Source organism: Leptodactylus fuscus, chromosome 4, assembly GCF_031893055.1.
Source record: "Leptodactylus fuscus isolate aLepFus1 chromosome 4, aLepFus1.hap2, whole genome shotgun sequence".
Lineage (NCBI taxonomy): Eukaryota > Metazoa > Chordata > Amphibia > Anura > Leptodactylidae > Leptodactylus > Leptodactylus fuscus.
In genome coordinates, this window is record NC_134268.1 from 172,469,523 (window position 1) to 172,492,042 (window position 22,520).

The window sequence follows — 22,520 nt, forward strand, 5'->3', positions numbered from 1 at the left end:
GAAAAGCTATTCTTCTACTACCTTTAGATGTCTTCTTCGCAGCACCGTTCGGTAGAAATCCTGGTTTTCTTCTGTATGCAAATGAGTTCTCTTGCTGCACTGGGGGCGTCCCCAATGCTGTGAGAGAAATCTCCAGCACCGCCTTTATCTTCGCCTGGAACGGCCTCTCACTGCGTCTTTTTTTGGCGCTAGCGGTCAAATTTCTAGGCCTCGGGCAGAGCAGACAGTGCATGCCCGCAGCCATTTTCTTGTGGCCGCTTACTCTAGCTTGCTGTGTAAGCAGCCACAAGAAAAACACAGGAAAATGGCCGCGGGCATACGCAGTCGCTCTGCCTGAGGCCTGATGGCAGAGCCGACAGCGCATGCCTAGAAGTTTGAAGTCAGTGCTGGAAGAAGATGTAGGGAGAGGCCATTCCAGGCAAAGATAGAGACGGTGCTGGAGAGTTCTCTCGCAGCATTGGAGATGCCCCCGTGCTGTTTGAGCACTGAGGACTGCCCCCAGTGCTACAAGAGAACTCATTTGCATACAGTAGAAAACCGGGATTTCTACGGAACGGCAGCGTGGATATGACAACTAAAGGTAGCAAAAGACTAGCCTTTCTTAAGGCTATTCCTATGTGCTAGGGACAAAAAATTGCTTCCTAATGATTGAATCCCTTTAACCAAGGTAATGAAATAATGACAATGATGGCTCCCACATTACAAAGGACGACAGGTATGTTTTACTATGAAACAAAGTAAAGTTTAGAAGAAAACTATTTAAGGCTAAGGCCCCATGTAGTGTAGCGTTGTCGCAACATGGGAGTTCAGCCTAAAAGAGCTGGTTACGTGGAAAAGTGTCCGCTAGACAGGTCCCTGCTGACCTCCCCACATAAGCTACAGAAAAAGACCTGCCTATCAAGAACAGTTTTGCAACCAATCTTAAAGTCCCAGTGCAGTATAAAGTAAGCCTAGTTTTAGCAAATTATTTTAAACTTTAGATTAAAATGTGAATTGTTGCAGTTAAATATTTCATTTACAGCAGGTGGAAAGAATGTAAGTATAATAAATGATATCACTGACTGCAGAGAAATCTTATATCATAATCCTATTTACCACTAACCATTAGGTTTCTACATCAAAACATTCATTCCTGGATCCTGGCAATTCTCACTCTAGCAAATTAATATAGCAAGTATCACACTAAGAAGTGATGGAGAGATGGCGTCTCCTAAACTGAAGGAAATGAATTGCCTCCCATCGCTTACACGTTCACAGTCTTTATGCAAATTAATGATATGGTTAGCACTTTCCTGGAAGGCAATAAAACACAACCACAAGCCACCAGGGAGGGGAGCTGGAGTATGATCATATTGTGTGGCGGGGAGGGAGCACCTGAGTCCAGCCATTACACCACACAGCTGGGGACACGACTAGGGCTACGCTTCAGTAAATGCCTTAAAGATTTAGGCAAGATTCCTATGTTTCCCTTGTGTGAAATTCTGCTTTAATAAATTATATTCCATAAATACAATATACCAATACAATAACATAAAACCACGTTATATATAATGTTGTGGAGAGGACGGAGATGAGCAGATTGATATAATTTCTAACTTCATAGTCTAATTCTCATTTTGAGTTTTGGGGTCCAGTAGGCGGTGCCACGCAATAACTCACCGGTCTTTCTTACATGAGTACATACACAGGGTTAACTGTCAATCACTGAGAGAGACCACCCACCGGAGACAACATGATTGAAGAACTGACGGATGAGAACAATGGACATTGTTAACGGTCATGCAAATTTTCCCTAATGCTAAATCGTTTCTCTTTTCTCAAAAAATGATATATGTGCTTAGTTTTTCCTGCTCGATGACACGCTGCATGTTTATCAAACTGAACTGATACTTTCCCTTTAACCCTTTAGGATGAGTTCATGCTACAAAAAAAAAAAAATAGGGATAAGGATTTCTCAAACAGAATAATATTACAGGTTATGGATTCTAGATTTAAAGGACACAGAGTCCAGATTTAGATCCAGTCTGAATTTTAAGGATCCAGAGTTTTATACTGACTGCCAGATTGGAGTAGAGAAGAAATTTTTTCCCCTGAAATGAGGCAAATGGCATAAACCTCATGGTTTTTTTTTGCCTTCCGATGGATCAACACTGTAGGGATTGTAGGGTTATAGGGTGGACTTGATGGAGTGATGTCGTCATCCAACCTCATTTACTATGTAACTATGATTCCTCTTCATTAAGCGCAGATAAGTGGTTGCAAGCCGCGGACTCTGTGGCTGAACCCACTGTGAGATTGAGCAGGACGCTTATTTTTTCTGCACCCTGCTGCCATCTCTCTCCAATGGGACGCGAATCAGGCTGGAATCTGACGCTGATTTTAGGGTGGAATCCGCCTCAAAATCAGCAGCAGATTCCACCGTGTGACCGGCTCTTAGTGCCACAGACAGTTTTAGAATTTTTCACACAATTTTTTATTACTCCCGCCTTCTGAGAACCATACCTTTTTATTTTGATGTCAGCCAAATGAGGGTGGTCCTATGTTAGATATAGCAGCAACAGATAAAAAAAAGCTTACTGTCACTCATCTTTGGATCCATAGATTGCTTATGGATATTTATCATGTTTGTTAAGGAGAATACGCAATCCCTTTGGGTCTTGAGGAGCAAGCCTTTTTTTGGTTGTTTTTATATTCTTCCTTAGACACAATCTGGGTTATAGGAAATAATTGATTTCAAGAATCCTTTTTGCAGGGGGAGGTGAAATAATTTTCTACCTTTAGTCTATATATCAGTACAATATAAAAAAAATATTCCATTTTGTGCCGCTACTTTCTAAGATGTATTATTGCATTGTATACTTGTTTAATGTTCAGGGCTCACAATTCCGCTTTCTTCTTGTTACACTTGTAATGCTTTTTGTTACTGTTCAGGGATTTATTTTTTTTTATTATACATTTGTGATTATTTTGTTTTCATTTCCACAAGGAACGTCACAATGTGCCTGTTCCATTACTGATATAATGCCAACAAAACAACCATGTTGCATAAAGTCTACACCAAAATCACATGTGCAACCATGATGTCCAACTTGTAACTGTGGGGCCTAACTATATAGCTGAGTACACCCCTCATATATTTGTCATTATTTCATTATATATTTTCATGAGACAACACTAAAGATACGATACTTTGATAGAATGTAAAGTAGTCTGTGTACAGCTTGTATACGGGTGCCTTCACACGATGTAACGTGCCGCGTGATCTGGCACATATACGACGTGTGAGAGTTTGCGCGCCGTAAAAGCTCCCATTGATTTCAATGGGAGTTAGGATCATATATGCCGCGTTATTTTGCGGCCGTGATTTTGCGGCGTATACGATCCTAACTCCCATTGAAATCAATGGGAGCCTTTACGGAGCAAAAACTCTCACACACCGTATACGTGCCAGATCACGCGGCACGTTACATCGTGTGAAGGCACCCTAACAGTGTAAATTTGTTGTACCTTGAAAATAACTCAACATACAACCATTAATGTCTAAACTCCTGGCAACAAAAGTGAGTACACCCTCGACATAGTCAACCAAGTGTGCCCAAGCTCAGCGACATATCCATAGGTTGTCTTTGCAAAATATTAGTGCTGCTAGCATTACTGCAAAGGTGAAAGGGGTGGGGGGGAGCAGCCTGCCAGTGCTCAGATAATACACCGCACACTGCATCAAATTGGTCTGCATGGCTGTTGACCCTGAAGGAAGTCTCTTCTAAAGATGATGCACAAGAAAACCCGCAAACAGTTTGCTGAAGACGAGCAGACTAAGGACATGGATTACTGGAATCATGTCCTTAGTTGGTTCAGATGGTGTCAGTCGTGTATGGCGGCAACCAGGTGAGGAGCACAAAGACAAGTGTATCTAGCCTATAATCAAGCATGGTGGTGGGATTGCCATGATTTGGGGCTGCATGATTTCATTGAGAGAACCATGAATGCCAACATGTACTGTGACATACTGAGGCAGAACATGATTTCTTCCCTCCAGAAACTGGGTCGCAGGGCAGTATTCCATCATGATAACCACCCCAAATACACCTCCAAGACAACCACTGCCTTGCCAAAGAAACTGTGGGTGCCAAGCATTTCTAAAGACCTAAACCCTATTGAGCATCTGTGGGACATCCTCAAACGGAAGGTGGATGAGCACAAGGTCTCTGACATCCACCAGTTCCGTGATGTCATCATGGAGGAGGGACAGGGGATTCCAGTGGCAGCCTGTGATGCGCTATTGATCTCCATGCCCAAAAGGATTAATGCAGTGTTGGAAAATAATGGTAACCACACAAAATACTAACACTTGAGGCAAAATGTGTCCATTTTTACTTTAGACATTAATGGCTGTGTGTTGAATGATTGTGATTAGAGATGAGCAAGTAGTACTCGATCGAGTAGGTATTCGATCAAATACTACGGTATTCGAAATACTCGTACTCGATCGAGTACCACTCGCTATTCGAATGTAAAAGTTTGATGCAGAGCCAGCATTGATTGGCCGAATGCTATACAGTCGGCCAATCAACGCTGGTTCTTCTCCTACCTTTAGAAGTCTTCTCTGTGCAGCTTCCCCACGGCGTCTTCCGGCTCTGAATTCACTCTGCCAGGCATCGGGCCTGGGCAGAGCCGACTGCGCATGTCCGCTTGTAGTGCAGGCATGCGCAGTCGGCTCTGCCCAGGCCCGATGCCTGGCAGAGTGAATTCAGAGCCGGAAGATGCCGCGGGGACACTGCACGGAGAAGACTTCTCGGAGGATCCAGCCCGACCCTCACTCGTGGACTTGGTAAGTATAATTTGATCGAATGTTGCCTACCCCTGAAACGAACATTTTCCCACAATAGACTATAATAGGGTTTGATATTCGATTCGAGTAGTCGAATATTGAGGGGCTACTCGAAACGAATATCGAACCTCGAACATTTTACTGTTCGCTCATCTTTAATTGTGATGGCAAACCAAATTTACAAGCTGTACATTGACTACTGTACATTGTATCAAAGTATCATATCTTCAGTGTTGTCCCATGAAAATATAGAATGAAATAATTGCAAAAAATGTATTTACAACTCTATAAAGGTTTACTTCAGGAACCAGCTAAATAATATAAACAAAAAAAAATTCCTGCCGCTAGTGGTATTTTTATTGTTCAGTCTATTTCCAGACAGCCCCTTTAAGCAGCGACATAATAGCGCATTATTTTTGGAGCATAAAAGACAACCCCAGTAGGAGCAGTAATGGCGGCCACTGTCACAAAGCGCATTTATAGTGAACAGAATATTAAAACTTCACAGAAAAGGTCATTCCAGGGACTTTAGAAAGAAATGTTCTCTTCTCTGTAATGATGACATTTGTTCTCACGTAAGTAAGATAACCTTATATTACATTTTTTTGTACTCTATGTAATTTGCTTTTTCTTATCCTAAGCTTTCAATTTCTCCAAACCCTCTGTAAATCAATATCTTGTTCTATGTCAAATACATTCTGCGGTTCGGTAATATCTGCAAAAATGGAAAAAAATTCCTCTTGAAACCAAGGTCACTAATACATACTCCGAAAGGAGCAGGACTCCTGTTACCAACCAGTGACTTGGACCCAATCTTAATACGTTCTGATACTGATAGACTGGTTTGTCTGATATTTATAACATATTTGTTCATAAAAGTTAAATGATATTTGTCTGAATGAATCAATGACATGCCATAATAATCCCAGATACCCTCACTTAAAGGGGTTGCCTAGTCAAAGAAAAATACTTTATTGTATATGACGTAAAATCATTGGGGAATTTTTATGAAATTGGCATTACTGATTCTGGTCCTCATAGCCTCAAAGCAGGGGTGAACCTGCCCCTTTCGCCGCCCGAGGCGAACTACAGAAAGCCGTCCCCCCACCCGGAGGAGGGACTGGAGCTCGAAGGGGTGGGGCGAAGCAAAGGGGCGGGGCTTAGCAGCGTTCGCCGGCAGGGAGAGGACCTGCTCTCTGCCTGAGCGTGAGGGGAGGCTGCTGGAGCAGCGCTGCTTCAGCGGCCTCCCCAATCCATCGCTCGGTGCTAAGCCAGTCCAGGACAGCTTGTCCTGGACTGGCTTAGGTAATCAAAAATGCTGCCCTCCCTGGGGCCCTGGCATAGCGCCGCCTGAAGCGGTCGCTTCAGGTCGCCTCATGGGAGGTGCGGCACTGCCTCAAAGTCAGCGGAGGCTGAGCCTCATATATGATAAGGCATACCCTCCTCATAAAAGAGGGGTACCATCTGTCGGGCTGTGCACTCCCACATCATTTACGCTACATTTCTGGTGTGAATGATGATACATTTGTAACTCTGGGTATTAGGTTTTTTGGGACATTGGCAAAGGCGGTGAAGTTAAAATATTGCCTTGTAGATCTATAAAACTGGAGTACAAGGCATAACAAATTTGGATCACTGAACTTACGTTTTAGTGCCGGTCTTCTAATCCAGGCAGCTCGCACTTCTTTGTTGGTCATTACACAAGATACCCCCTACCTCTATGTGACCAGTGACATGATGCAGGAGCCTGGTTGCCTCAGTTCAATAGCTAACCCAATATCCTTATCATCCTCCAAATCACTTGGATTGGCTTAGCTATTAACCTGAGGCAGACAGCTCGCTCCTTTTATCACATCATTGGTCATCTACTTGAAGAAGAAGGGGAATTTTAACTTCTATGTTGGATTGAACATGGAAGTGTAGCTGCCAGGACCAGGCGCTTAAACTGGGACACAACTGGAGGCTGGAATAGGTAGGTTGGTGAGGTCAATGCTTTTCCATTTCATGTGCAGTAAAATATTTTTGCTAGACAACCCCTTTAAGCCCCTTGAAACACTTTGCCCCTGGATTATTTTTTACACTTTTTTAAAGAGAATCTTTCTATTTCAATCTTGACTTGAATTGGGAAAAAGTTGCAATACATGGAGCAGTCACTATGAAAAGTACAGGGTTCTGGAAATGACCCAGCATGCAACCCCATATAAACTATGGAGATGCTGCAGGTGCTAGCAAGAACGTCACTGTCCCTTTAAGAAGCAAGTCAGTGGGGATGCAGAGTCGGATATCCACCAATGTAAGGAAAGGCTTTAATAGGTTAGATAACCCTGAAGTAGTGTCTCAAGTCTTAGGTTTATCCCTCTTTTTATTACTGTAAGAAGAAACTTTCTGACCAGTCCTGTTTGATACTGAAACTCCATTTAATATACACTTGAATAACAGACTGTATCACAATGTCACAAAGGGAAACTATCACAGCATGCAATTCCTGAAGAACACGTGGGTGTACGCCATCTGGACCTGGTGACTTGTCTATTTTGGTCTGCACTTCTTGTTTTAGGCCGGTGAAATCTAACAGTGAGTTTTTACTGTAGAATTTAGTGGATATTTTACTTTAATGTGTAAAACTGTTGAGAAAAAAAAATCAGGCCATATACATAAGACTATGATCCCTCACAATGCGGCTGGTCGATAACCTGTTGGGTTGTTTGTACCATGCCAGACTTGTATGTCGGGGGAAAGTCTAAAGAATATGGAGCGCTTGTACATAGTGGCTGATCACGCCATACACATGTCATCTCAGATTACAATGGATGAATGAATCCACCACAAAGATCACAAACAATAGTCGTAGGACTGTTCTTCACAACCAGATCTCGACCAGAGTGCTGATCAACGAGAAAACACATTGATCAGCATTCATTTGCACTGGTCAGAATAGACATTAGCCAACGCAAATTGAATGGGGAGGAAGAAGGATTTCTACAGTTTCTGCCCCATTGGGCTGCATGGATTATTGGCAGCTGATATCTGATCATATAGAGTGATGGGCTGCTGATAATCGCCATCTTTAATCCTATATAAAAGATTAAGTCAGCCAACCGGCAAGCGTTTGCTCCTTGGTCAGCGATCGGCAACTCTACGTATGAGACAGGTCAACTATAAGGAATGAGTATTCCTAGGAGCACTCCTTGCTGATAAAGCCATTATTATCAACCTGTCTAATGGGGACTTTATGGTGGTCACTAATTCTCAACCGAAAAGATCAAAATCTGCCATTTCCGTTGACTTTAGCGCTTTCATCTTTACATCCATTTGATTTATGGGACAAAATCTCACTTTCTTTTGTTATTATGTATATTCCATGCAGCTCCTTTGACACATTATGTAGCTTATATGTAGTTCTTCACTATGAGCTAGGTCACATATCACCATCACATCTATCCAGAGATGGCACCGATACATACAACACTAAATTTGGCCTGCATTCAGTTATTTTCCCTAAAACTGCTATTAAATTCCAACAAAGCAACAACACAACAACAAAAAATACCTAAAAATCTATTCTAGTTTTGACAAAATGTTTGGGATAATACAGAGCCCCTGTGTTGGGTACTGAAATTGTGCATAATCATCATTGTACCCTATATGGTTGTAACAAGTGTGCCCCAAGAGCGGACACACAGCCCATCAAATCGGCATCACTATTTCATGTCATGAAGTTTGAGGCCGGGGCCCCACGGGTTGGACACGTTGCGATTTCCAAAACTGACGCGGTTTTGGAAATCACAGCATGTCAATTATATTGTAGATATAGTTGGATCAGAAAATTTGCGGAGGAAAACTCTGTGAACTTTCTAATCAAAGTGCTGCAGGAAGAACCGCGATGTGTCCCGTGGGGCCTTAGCCTTAAAAAACAATGTAAGTGCAGCCCAAGCCTCTATAATAGACCGTGGCTAGTGATGTAGACTTCATTTGTAACAATATACTGTACATAGTAATTGTAGATACAGCTCAGCTACATTAAAAAAAAAAAAAAAGTTGCAACCCTAATAACAGCCAATAGTCACTGACAAACATCAAACCTAAACCTATGCGATTAATGTTTCACAAGATACTACTTGGGTGTTGGCCATAAAACATTAGATGAAGCAGATAATGGCAATGAATCATACGCTGAAATGGCTTTATGAAATATTTGATCCAAAAAGCACCAGGCTGAACTGACAGGGGTGCGGTTTTATAAAACTATTGAATAATCTGTTACTTAAGGCGCACATAAATTAACCTGACAAGTGGGCCCAACAATTTAACATAATAGATCACCAGATCAGAGATCAGATCAGCAGGTACTTTTTATTAAAGCGTATATCTATCCAGCTTTGGTTACAAGAGCATTGTACTTCTATGTCGTGCAGGGAATTAGGCTATAAGTACACAAACAAGTGTATGCTACTGATTTTCTGCTCTAAATCCACATGCAGATTTGGTCATTGTCTTGTCAAGGATTTTGTGGCAGATTTCACATCTCTCATTAAAATGCTATACAGGGAATACATACTGAAAATCTGTACAAAGAACTGACATTAAAATCCACACCATGGGGCAGATTTACTAATACTGTCCAAAATTTAGACAAACTAGATGCTGGGGGAAACGCTGCAGAAGAAAACGTGGCATTTTACAGTCACAGCAAAGTGGGTGGGATTCTGGCAAATCCCATCCCGACTTTGCAGAAAGATACACGCAGTGGGCACGCTGTGATTTCCCAAATCGTTGTGGTTTTGGAAATCGCAACATGTCAATTATAACTACCTAAACGCCGGTGGTTTCCCTCTAGATATAATAGAAGCAGAAAGTTTTCCTGTTTCCTCTTTTTGTTTCCATTATACTGTACCTACAGGAAACCCTCCAGCATTTCCATAGATATAATTGATAGAGATGAGCGAACACTAAAATGTCCGAGGTTCGAAATCCGATTCGAACAGCCGCACACTGTTCGACTGGATTTCTAACCCCATTATAGTCTATGGGGGAAATGCTCATTTCAGGGGTACGCAAAATTCGATAACATTATACTTACCAAGTCCACAAGTCACGGTCGGGCTGGATTCTCCTTGAAGTCTTCTCCCGGCGCAGCGCCCCCGCGTCTTCTTCCAGCTGGAATTCACTCTGCCTAGGCATCGGGGCCTAGGCAGAGCCGACTGCGCATGCGCGGTCGGCCCTGCCCGACGCCTGAACAGAGCCGACTGCGCATGCAAGGGCATGCCCGCGCATGCACAGTCGGCTCTGCCTAGGCAGAGTGAATTCTAGCTGGAAGACGTCGCGGGGACGCTGCACGGAGAAGACTTCTAAAGGTAAGAGAAGAACCAGCGTTGATTGGCAGAATGTATAGCAATTTGAGTATTTCGAATACCATAGTATTCGATCGAACACCTACTCGATCGAACACTACTCACTCATCTCTAATAATTGATAAGCTGTTTTTGCAAACGGTTTTGCAAATCGCAGCGTTTCTGCTATGCATATTTTTCTGCAACGTGTATGGAATTCGCTAGAATTTCATCCACTTTGCAGTTACCGTAAAACGCTGCGGTTTTTGCAGAAAAACTGCTTTTTCGTTGAAGATTATGCTGCTTTTTTTTTTTTTTTTTTTTTTTTTTAGCCAAAGCCAGGAGTGGATTAAACAGAAGGAAGACGTATAAGAACTTCCTTTCTATTTCCCTTTCCTTATATAGCCATTCTCGGCTTTGGCTCAAAAAATTGCTGCAAAATCTGCAACGGAACAAGATGCGTTTCTGCAACGTGGGGCCTCAGCCTAAGAATAACCAATTGAAGGATTTGAGTTATTTATGGAGAACAACTATTTTTAAAGAAGTGTAAATCAGGTCAGTTGTTTCATGTTCCTCTCTGCTCGCCAAGTAAATTGGATCAGTGCTTGGTAGTAATACAATCTCCTCCATGCCAGCACATGAAAGGATTGATTGTAGAAATAAAAATCCTTCTAACACTAGGATAGTTTTAATGAACAAGTACAATGACAATCTGATATTAAACAAGCATGTATTAGGAGCAAGCTCAGTAAGTCACCATACAAGCATCTTTATAGCATATCTTACTTTTCATTGACTTTTACTCAATGCAAAAAAAAATTAATAAAAAAAGCTGTTGAGTTTTATTTTTATTTGTTGTTGTGTGACCAGAAAACCATAATAATACTGGAGCTGGGTCCTAATAGCGGATGGAAAAATAAAATGCTAAAAAATGGCAAAACAAAAACAATGGGGACTATGAAACACTGTGTATTATGCTGCCTAGCGGCCAAATTTCAACATTTATGATAGGTGGGGCCCTGACCTGAGACGTTTCATAAATATGGTATATTTTTCTTAGTAAATCACTCCCAGTTTATATTTTAATTTAGATTTTAGGTGACATCTGTCTGCTCCTAGTAAACCTGGTTGCACATAACCATGAGTTTACCGCTGGCCGTCAATGAAAGACACCGACACTGTGCACCGGCCATACTTCCGTGCAAAACACCCCTTTCTTCCTGAAAACCCACTGAATGTGACTTTGAACTTAGGTTACAGACAAGACAGTGGATTTCATGGGTGAGTGCCTCGACCTTCTCTTGTTAGCCGAGTTTACTGAGCGCTGCCGCCATGTTGGTCCCAGGTGCAGAGAGGATCTTGATGGAGCTAGTGTGTATGGGATAAGTAGTGCCAATCCAGTTCTGTCACTGTCATAGTCACCACTACAATGTTCAGGTTTTAAATAGAGGAACATTTCAGTAACAAAATGAGAGAGTGGTCACATAACCGGGGTGAGTCATCTTGTAGACTAGTCATGTACATGTATACAATGAGACTAGATATTTGGAACACACTGCAGAAAGCGGTATCTCTTGTAAAAATCTGCTGAAGTGTAAAACACATCCATTTATATAACAATGTTCTCGAAAGTTAGCAGGAAGCACAAAATACAATAGATCTGGTCATACTCCATTGTGGCCACAGTGGCCCTCGTAAGGTGACAACGACAGATGCCATGCTCTAATTCATGAAAAGGTTAGCGTCTGAATTCCTATAAAAGTATATCTGCAACAAGCTTAATGATACAACCCCAATAATTGTATAATATTATTAAAAATAATGAATCATTTTTATTTGAAGTCAGAGTTGGAACCTTTTTCTACCTCACCCAACATTGGCCCAGGCTCTGACTCCATCACTCTGATCCTCAGCCCTGATTGTAGCATCAAAATCGGTAAACTTGTGGTATATCAAACATGGGAGTAACTACATGGGTAGCAGGCATGGGATCTAGGGACAGCTGAGGGTCGCCATTCTGACGTAGCCAAGACCAGGAGCTAGTGAGGTGGTGTGAAAAACAGAATCACATGGACTCTGCTCCTGAGTGAATTACTTCTGTGCTGTGACATCTCTGTATTATGACATCATACGTGATCTATGTCTTCATTTGACAGGATTATACATTGTTTTTTCTATTCTCTTATGTCCCAATGAACATAGTGACATCTTTTGTGTGCGTTATCCCTGTCGTCTTCTGATATCACAGTGTGCATTGTCCTTGTACTGCAAAATGTTATTTTTTTTATAATTTATGTTCTGTAACATTACTGTGGGTTATTGTGACATTGGTATGCGCTGTATCCTTGTACTTGTACATAATCCCACTATTATAACCCCACTATGCGCATTATTCCTGTACTGTAATAACAGTGTATTTTTCTGGTATTGTGACATCACCATGTGCCTTGTCCCTGTACTATGACATCACTGTGTGCAGTATCCTTGTACTGTGGCATCACTGTGCGCATAATCCCACTGTGTTTAATAACAACGTATTTTTCTGGTATTGTGACATCACTGTGTGCCTTATTGCTGTGTGATGACATCACTGTGTGCTTTGTCCCTGTAATGAGACACCACTTTGTGCAGTGTTTCTATAGTATGACAGCACTATGTGCATCATTTCTATACTGTGACATCACAGTAGACATGGCAGAGCGGGATCCACAAGTTTTACTAGGGGACCCATGGTTACTTGTTATGACTTTATATAGGCAGACACTTAGAAATTAGGACAATTACTTTTAGAGGATACACTTTAATATACTTTTTTCCCCTTATGTATAGTACTTCCTTATTCAACGACATAATTCACAAAGCCTGTGACCGTCCAACTGATCCCTCGTGGGATTAGTGTTATACAGACGTGTTTTAGTGTTCGGCGTGCAGAAAGCTCATATGCATAAGCTCTGTAAGGCAAATACTCCCCTTTTCTTTGTGCTTTTGTCCCAGCTTTCTATTACTGTGTCACTCAGCTGAAGATCGCATATGAAAATGATTCCCAATGGTGCAAATCCTCTTCTAAAAATAAACTGGGTGTTCGGTTAAAAGTAAAATGTGTATATATATTTACAAAATAAATGATTATTGTGTCGAAAATATATTTAATGTACAATAACAAATAAATAATTACGTATAATAGATTCACTGTAGTATGATCCAGGAGATAATAGGTTAAAAAATGTATAGCCTCAACGGGGAGGGGTGTGTTCATTTGGGAAGAAGAAGCAACAAGTTAAGCACCACCTCCATGAGCTGTCAAAACAAGGCAACTGGAGCCAAAGCGAAATAAAGCTAACTCTGCACTCCTCCAGTGCCCCCTCCCCAGCACACTCCAAGAGCACACAGACTGCCAGAGGGATAACAGATGTGTGTTGGTATAAGAAAGACGATTTACATGCACCAAGTAAACACAAGGCCGGCCAGGCTGAAATCCACACAACCAGCAATTTCTGCAGCCACATACTTCTGTACTTGTGACAATGCAGAGGCGCAGAATTTATCCTTGCAGGTCCACCATTAACCCTGTGGTGCTTATGTGTCCAAACACTGCAAGTCTTCATGTGTGCACCCTCATACCCACTTTTTCTAGATAGGTAAATGCTGAAATCCGTCTCTGAAGCGTGAAATGTTTGGGGGAAGGGGCTCATTTATAAAGCTATTGCAACAGCGTAACGCTGGAGAAGGGCGTGGGTGCATGTGCCAATTTTATACAGAGAAATGCCTACAATTTTGTACTCGTGCCAAGGAGAGGAGCAATGTCCAAGAAGGGGAAGTGGTTAAAGTTCGGTATCTCTTGAGACATACTTATAAACAGAGGAAAGTAATTACATTGCTGACATTATGTGTAGTAAGTGTGTAGCGTCCAGAAATATCTGGACAAACAACAGATTTCTCAGATAATCTCTCTTATCCAGGTTCTGTGCTGTGTTTCCTGAGAATGACCCATGCCATTTTTCCTGTGTAAGGTCACAGATAGCATGTGGTGCTCAGTAAGGCTAAGGCTGAGGCCACACGCAGCTTTTTTTATTGCAGTTTTTGTTGTGGTTTTTTGAGCCACAGCCAAGAGTGGCTATGAAAAGAATGGGAAATGTATAGGAAACGCTTATACTTCTCCCTTCTGCTCAATCCACTCCAGGCTTTGGCTTAAAAAACTGCAACAAAAGCGCTGTATTTCCGCAACATGTGTCCTTGGCTTAAGGCTCCACTTTGCGGAGAAGCTGCTTTTGGTTAAGAACCCACGTAGCGAACCGCAGCCAAAAGGTGCCATTTTCCAGCATTACTTTACACAGAAAGTTTGCAGAGTTTTCCTTTACAGACTTTGTGATTCAGTTATACTTATATACAAACAGGTGCAGAAGGGAGACGCATATATTTCCCATTTCTTTTGTAGCCACTCCTGAGTTTGGCTCAACCCCCCCCCCCCCCTCCCAGAAAGATCGTGTGCAACCAGTGAATTAAAAGGCATGGGCACACTTGGTGGACACGCGGACGTCACCCGTGTGCCACCCGTGCTATCATGGCCCCCTTCATTTAATGAATAGGAGCCACAGAAGCAGAGCCGCAAAACAGGACAGGAATAGGACCTGTTCTATATTTTGCAGCCCTGATATCGGCCCACACATGCGCCCGTATAATTCACAGTCGTGTGTGCTGTCTGGGAAAAACACTGATCTTGGTCACGGTCGTCTGCAAGGGGCATAAGAAAGTAACTTTTCTACAATGTGGGGCCCTAACCTAAACTTCCAGTAGAGCCAAATGTGCTTTTTGCTATACAACTATTGGCACAACTGCTACATCTGAATACCCCCTATTTTTTGTGAAAAAGCTTAGGTACTGGCTTAGGCCAGACAACAGACCTGCGGGTGCATATAACAAGTACTCAGATCATTGTCTTATGTCATTACAAAAAATATTGCTGCAATGTGATTGGTTATTGCTCACATTTGGCAAAAAAGAGGCGTCAGAGAGTCACAACAAACCACGTTAACAGGGGTCTTAAACCACTTTGTTGAAGGAGTCTGAATGAATCGGTGGCTGAGCATTTACCCTGCTACTCCACACAACTACAGGACTGGCAGCAATAGGTAAGCACTAGAGATGAGCGAGTAGTATTCAATCAAATACCTTCCCTGCATAGGAGGGGCATCAAATTTTTACTGCATTTACCACGTGGTATTCGACAGAGTACACCAATAACTATGCAGGGGAGGTATTCGATCGAGTACTACTCACTCATCTCTAGTAAGCACTGAACTCAAATGTCTCCACCAGTCCTATAGTCTTTGAATGGAGAAGTAGGTGGTTTGGGATGCCCATTGAAGTGATATGTGAGAGCTCCAATGGTGGGACCCCAATGGTCAGACATGCATCTTCTTATGACAAGAGGAATGGTAAATCAGCTGTCAAGTAAATATATAGATGGAATGCCAAAATCTCCTGGACAGATAGGAGCTATTCATATCATTAGGGCATCTGTGAAGGCAAGACCCCATGAAATGTCTGCTAGGATGTAGCCATGACGTGGCCTGAAACCATACAGGCATGTTGTACTGCACTGTTTCTGTGGCTCATGTCCACACGGCTTGTGGTTTACCTGGAAAACCATACAATTATTGCAAAAATTTGAAACTGCACAAAACAGCGGAAGGCCCAACATTCAACCACTTGGTGGCACCTTAGGGGGCATCCACACGGAGGAAGTTGGCATTGATTCTGGCGCGATAACTGGCGTCAGAATCCATGCAGAAATAAAGCGTCCCATTAATTTCAATGGGTTCCGCGCGGAAAACGGAACCCATTGAAGTCAATGGGAGTCTTTATTTCTGCGTAGATTCTGACACAAGTTATCATGCCAGAATCAGTGCCAACTTCCTCTTTGTGAATGCCCCCTTTCTCTAAAATGATCTATAGGAAACTGAGCACCTGGCAAAAATCAGAACAGGAAATGCTGTCATCAGAATGTCTCAGTAGTGCAGTCTCGGGGTTTGAGCCTGTATCATAGTACAGAAAGATGATATTAGATAGCAGTTTTCACATCTCTCATGTCTTTTAGTAGACCCCCTTGAAGATTAAGCTGCATCCTTGTCACCAATTAAGCAGAAAACCCCCCTGATGACCTAACACTTAATATAAAACACGTGAAAACGCCATCTGATTCTGTATAATTTGAACTAAAGAGAAAAACTAGAATTAATCATCGACCCGGTCGCTACGTGGTTGCCTTTAATAAAGTCATGTTTCTGTCTGCTGGCCTTAATCGCTTAGTAAAGATTAAGAAAAGACATAAGCCCGGCAATGACTCTGATTATGTCCCCCCCGCTGGCAGAGGAGATACTAGAGAGCGGCACAGAACTGATTACAATCTGTCCACCGTGTGTATTTAGGCAGTCATACAGAAATCCTCTCAATGTCTGGCCGCTCTTATTAACTCACATCCTCATACGTGCACAACGTCATTTACTTATCCCACACAACGACATGTTTATAGGGGACGTGCACCCCTCAATGACGGGTGAAGGTGTAAAAGGAGATTCATGTTCTTTATATTCCACCAAATTATTATCATATACTGTATACAACACCAAGCCAGGAATGACAATGATTTGGATATGGGAGCACTATGCAACTATGTACATTTTCTAATTAAAAAAAAGGACCTAAAAAAAAGGACCTAAAATTCCTATGTGTTAGATTTTTAAAAAAATTTCAAGACAGATCTTTTCTATGACAGACAACAGTCCGAGGACCCACCGGGTATAATGCCAGGTATCCATTGTTTTCTCCCTGGCAATAGTAGGGCTTGCCGCACTTTTTGTCAGTGATTTTAGACAGATTCTGCGCCAGAGGCTCCAAACAGCCTGTTCTGCATATATGAACCTAGCCCTAGCTGAAGTAAACAGCGCCTCTCCTTCTGGAGACACATCTGTATGTTACAACAATGGCCTTTTGATTAGAATGGAAAAAGTGTAATTCCTATTTTCTCCTGTGGGGGTGCTGGCTCCTCAGAGCAGACTGTGGAGGGTCTGAACAATTGGATACCTGTGATCAGCTGATCTCTTCTAACAATTGGAGACTAACAAAAGCAAACAACCCCTTTTTTTTAAACGTATTTCTAATATGGGTGGCACAATGGCTCTGTGGTTAGCCTTGCAGTGCTGGAGTCCTGGGTTTGAATACTGCCAAGAACAACATCTGTAAGGCGTTTATATGTTCTACCCGGGTTTGCTTGGGTTTCCTCAGGGTACCCTGGTTTCATTCAACACTCCAAAATCATACTGATAGGTTGTAGATTGTGAACCCTATATGTGACAGTGACTGACAATGTCTGCAAAGCGCTGAGGAATATGATGGTGCTATATAAGTAAGCATAATATATAATACATATCATTTCCTTACAGTGTACCGGCATACTGTTGCGGCATTCTGCTCCGAATTAGGCCCGAATGAATGGGCCTAATCAGGAGAGAGTCTCGCGCCGCGGCTGATAGGGGTGCCTCACTTCTTTTTTCCGCTACTAGCTAAAACTGACACTCCAAGAAAGCTGACAGGTCCTCTCTAAAATGTGGTATAGTATCGTGTGCAACTAGATTAAACTGGATATAGCGCCTCCAAGTGGAATAGGACTTAGCCACCCACTATTCCCTGTATACTGTAAGACTATGTAACTCATATGATGGATGTTATATGGAATATATACTGCTGCTCGGTATAATGGAGATAATGCAATCCTCTGAAACCGGTGACTATTATATACCCAGCTGTCCAGGAAAAGCTGCCACATACTACACAGGCCTGTGCCGCATGCACTCTGATAGGTCAATACTTCAAAGCTGTATAGGGTATTATTGCTGTTACATAACATGCTGGATTTACTTTCACACATGAATGCATGGCGATCTTCCCTTTCATGACCAGACACAATGCATTAATGGAGAATGTGAACAATGAGCCAGTATTCTAACACGGGACATACTCTGGATGCGCCAAAGGACAGAACCGTAACTGGGAAAGTGGGACGACGAGAAGAAATACCACAGAGCATGTTATTTCTCAGAATTAAGGGATTAAACTAGAAGTATAATTAATGGAGCTATATTTTTACTTCATATCAATGTATATGGATATACATAGGGATAATTTAAGACAGGTATACACCTCGAGTCAAAGGTTGCGAAATAAGACAACTCTCAATATTGGGAAGGGTGCCCAGTCCTCACCTCATACTGGAGAGGTGCTCATTTTAACTTGTGGTTGGTGCCATTCACTTTGTAAGGAATAATAATAATATCCTAATATACTTGACAGTATGGTGACTCAGACTATTCATATGGGAACATTGCTATTAATGGCTTATTGTTAGGCCTGATAGGACTGTCAGGTTGGTGGGGGGTCCGAATTCCAGCAACCCCCTGATCTGCTATTTGACGGAGCCCCAGTACTCAAGTGAAAGCTGCAGCCTTTCCATTGCCAATCACAGCCGTGTACATTCTGTCCTTTTCTCCGGCTCTTATTCAACCTGTGGATACTAGGGGGTCAATTCACACTCAGTTTTTTGGCGCTGATTTTTTATGCTGAATCCGCATCAGAATCCACGTGGAAAAAAACCTCCCATTGGCTTCAATGGGTTCCTTTTTCTGCTAGCGGAAGTCAATTGGAGGCTTTGTTTCCCACTTGGATTCTGACGCGGATTCAGTGTCAAAATCAGCGCCAAAAACTGGACCCTAAAGAAGTATCCTTTAGCTTTTTGACCTCCTTTATCTTTTTGACCTCTGCTGGGCTGGTATACATATATACAGTATACATTTTTCCGACACATGTAAAACAGCAATCTGTTGCAATACTCTAGTCAGTGACATCCAACACAAATACATAAATGCAAATACTTAATGAAAATATATATATATATATATATATATATATATATATATATATATACAGTCCTATGAAAAAGTTTGGGCACCCGTATTAATCTTAATCATTTTTAGTTCTAAATATTTTGGTGTTTGCGACAGCCATTTCCGTTTGATATATCTAATAACTGATGGACACAGTAATATTTCAGGATTGAAATGAGATTTATTGTACTAACAGAAAATGTGCAATATGCATTAAACCAAAATTTGACCAGTGCAAAAGTAAGGGCACCTCAACAGAAAAGTGACATTAATATTTCATAGATCCTCCTTTTGCACAGATAACAGCCTCTAGTCGCTTCCTGTAGCTTTTAATCAGTTCCTGGATCCTGGATGAAGGTATTTTGGACCATTCCTCTTTACAAAACAGTTCAAGTTCAGTTAAGTTTGATGGTCGCCGAGCATGGACAGCCCGCTCTAAAATGATCTGAAAACAAAGATTGTTCAACATAGTTGTTCAGCGGAAGGATACAAAAAGTTGTCTCAGAGATTTAACCTGTCAGTTTCCACTGTGAGGAACATAGTAAGGAAATGGAAGACCACAGGGACAGTTCTTGTTAAGCCCAGAAGTGGCAGGCCAAGAAAAATATCAGAAAGGCAGAGAAGAAGAATGGTGAGAACAGTCAAGGACAATCCACAGACCACCTCCAAAGAGCTGCAGCATCATCTTGCTGCAGATGGTGTCACTGAGCATCGGTCAACAATACAGCGCACTTTGCACAAGGAGAAGCTGTATGGGAGAGTGATGAGAAACAAGCCATTTCTGCAAGCACGCCACGAACAGAGTCGCCTGAGGTATGTAAAAGCACATTTGGACAAGCCAGCTTCATTTTGGAAGACGGTCCTGTGGACTGATGAAACAAAGATTGAGTTGTTTGGTCATGCAAAAAGGCGTTATGCATGGCGCCCAAAAAAAACAGCATTCCAAGAAAAACACTTGCTACCCACTGTAAAATTTGGTGGAGGTTCCATCATGCTTTGGGGCTGTGTGGCCAATGCCGGCATCAGGAATCTTGTTAAAGTTGAGGGTCGCATGGATTCCACTCAGTATCAGCAGATTCTTGAGAATAATGTTCAAGAATCAGTGACGAAGTTGAAGTTACGCCGGCGATGGATATTTCAGCAAGACAATGATCCAAAACACCGCTCCAAATCGACTCAGGCATTCATGCAGAGGAACAAGGACAATGTTCTGGAATGGCCATCCCAGTCCCCAGACCTGAATATCATTGAACATCTGTGGGATGATTTGAAGCGGGCTGTCCATGCTCGGCGACCATCAAACTTAACTGAACTTGAATTGTTTTGTAAAGAGGAATGGTCCAAAATACCTTCATCCAGGATCCAGGAACTGATTAAAAGCTACAGGAAGCGACTAGAGGCTGTTATCTTTGCAAAAGGAGGATCTACTAAATATTAATGTCACGTTTCTGTTGAGGTGCCCATACTTTTGCACCAGTCAAATTTTGGTTTAATGCATATTGCACATTTTCTGTTAGTACAATAAACCTCATTTCAATCCTGAAATATTACTGTGTCCATCAGTTATTAGATATATCAAACTGAAATGGCTGTAGCAAATACCAAAATATTTAGAACTAAAAATGATTAAGATTAATAGGGGTGCCCAAACTTTTTCATAGGACTGTATATATATATATATATATATATATATATATATATATTTATTATGCAGTCTATGATTTACTTATACTACAGCCTATTGGCAGCACATCTGCCACTCCATTCAGAGGGGCTAACAGGAAGAAGTCCCAGTGTGGAAAGTTCATTGATCAGTCCCATGGAAAATCAGATAAAGTGCTACAGCCACGCCAGGATCAGTGTAAAAAATTGCTGATATACAAGGATATACTGTCAAAATGGTTTGACCATACACCATCTACCTATAGTTAACCCACCATAGACAGCACAATATGCATGATGCATACTATAGAGAAGGGATGGCAAACCTTTTAGAGACCGAGTGCCCAAACTGGAACCCAAAACCCACTAAATTATCGCAAAGCGCCAACACAGCAATTTAACCTTAATACTGTGCAGATCTACATTGCAGACAATTACGCACCAGCAAAATAAGATAGTGTGAATGGGGCTTTAAGGCTAAGGCCCCACATTGCGGAAACACAGCTTTTTTTGTTGCAGATTTTGTTGCGGTTTTTTGAGCCAAAGCCAAGAATGGCTACATAAGGAATGGGAACTCTATAGGAGGCGAGGCTCTTATACTTCTGCCTTCTGCTCATTCCACTCCTGACTTTGGCTCAAAAAACCGCAACAAAATCTGCAACAAAAAAAAGCTGCGTTTCCGCAATGTGGGGCCTCAGTCTTACAGAGCTTTCAATGATACTTTTGGTGCTTTTGAAGAATTAATGTTCACTATTTACATCGCACAGATCTGTTTTATAGTGACCCTGCAATGTTATTACAGCCTGTAATGATATCACATGTCTGCTATAAAACAGATACTGTATGATATAAATAATGAGGGGCTCCTACACTGTGCAATCTGCCCCACAGTGGCTCCACACAGTACAATCTGCTCCACAGTACACCCCCACACACACAGTGCAAACTTCTTCACAGTACAATCTGCCCTACAGCGACTAATCTGCCCCACAGTGGCCCCTACACAGTATTATATGCTCCAAAGTACACCCCCACACACACACAGTGCAACCTTCTTCACAGTACATTCTGCTCCACAGTGGCCTCCACACAGTATTATATGCTCCACAGTACACCCCCCCACACACACACAGTGCAATCTTCTTCACAGTACAATCTGCCCTACAGTGACTAATCTGCTCCACAGTGGTCCCTACACAGTATAACCTGCTGTAAAGTGGCCCCTACATAGTATAATCTCTTCCACAGATGAGTGCCCACAAAGAGGCCTCCGAGTGCCACCTCGGACATGCGTGCCATAGGTTCGTCATCATGGCTATAGAGCTACCTTCCTATAGGACAACTAGATATATTCATATATTTATGCTGCAGTTAGTGAACCTTAGAATTCCTATTATGGACTGTAGTGAGTATACTTTGTCAGTGGTCCTTGTGCACACTCGGCCTTAATGGTGATGCACAGAGTGCATTATGGGTGTGTAGAACAAAATGAAACTCGGTGTGCCTAGTATAGACTAGGCCTGTTGTTGCTGTGTGTTATTACTATACTGTTGTATCAATGGTAGGTGCTGTGTAACATTATTATCACACTGGTAAAAAGTGCCCAGTGTGTTACTGTTACACTGGTATAATACTGTGGTAGCAGTCAGTGCCAAGTGTTACTATGACACTGATATAACATGTTATCCGTCAGTTCCTGGTGTATTATTATACTATTATAACGTGCTAGTAGTCAGTCCCTGGTGTGTTATTATTACA

The 22,520-nt window shown here is 42.0% G+C and overlaps 1 protein-coding gene across 2 annotated transcripts in view; it reads right to left on the bottom strand.

Annotated features, from left to right (window-relative positions):
* Positions 1 to 22,520, bottom strand: part of KAT2B (lysine acetyltransferase 2B) — a 72,212-nt gene that overhangs the window by 44,400 nt on the left and 5,292 nt on the right. The window lies entirely within an intron of this gene.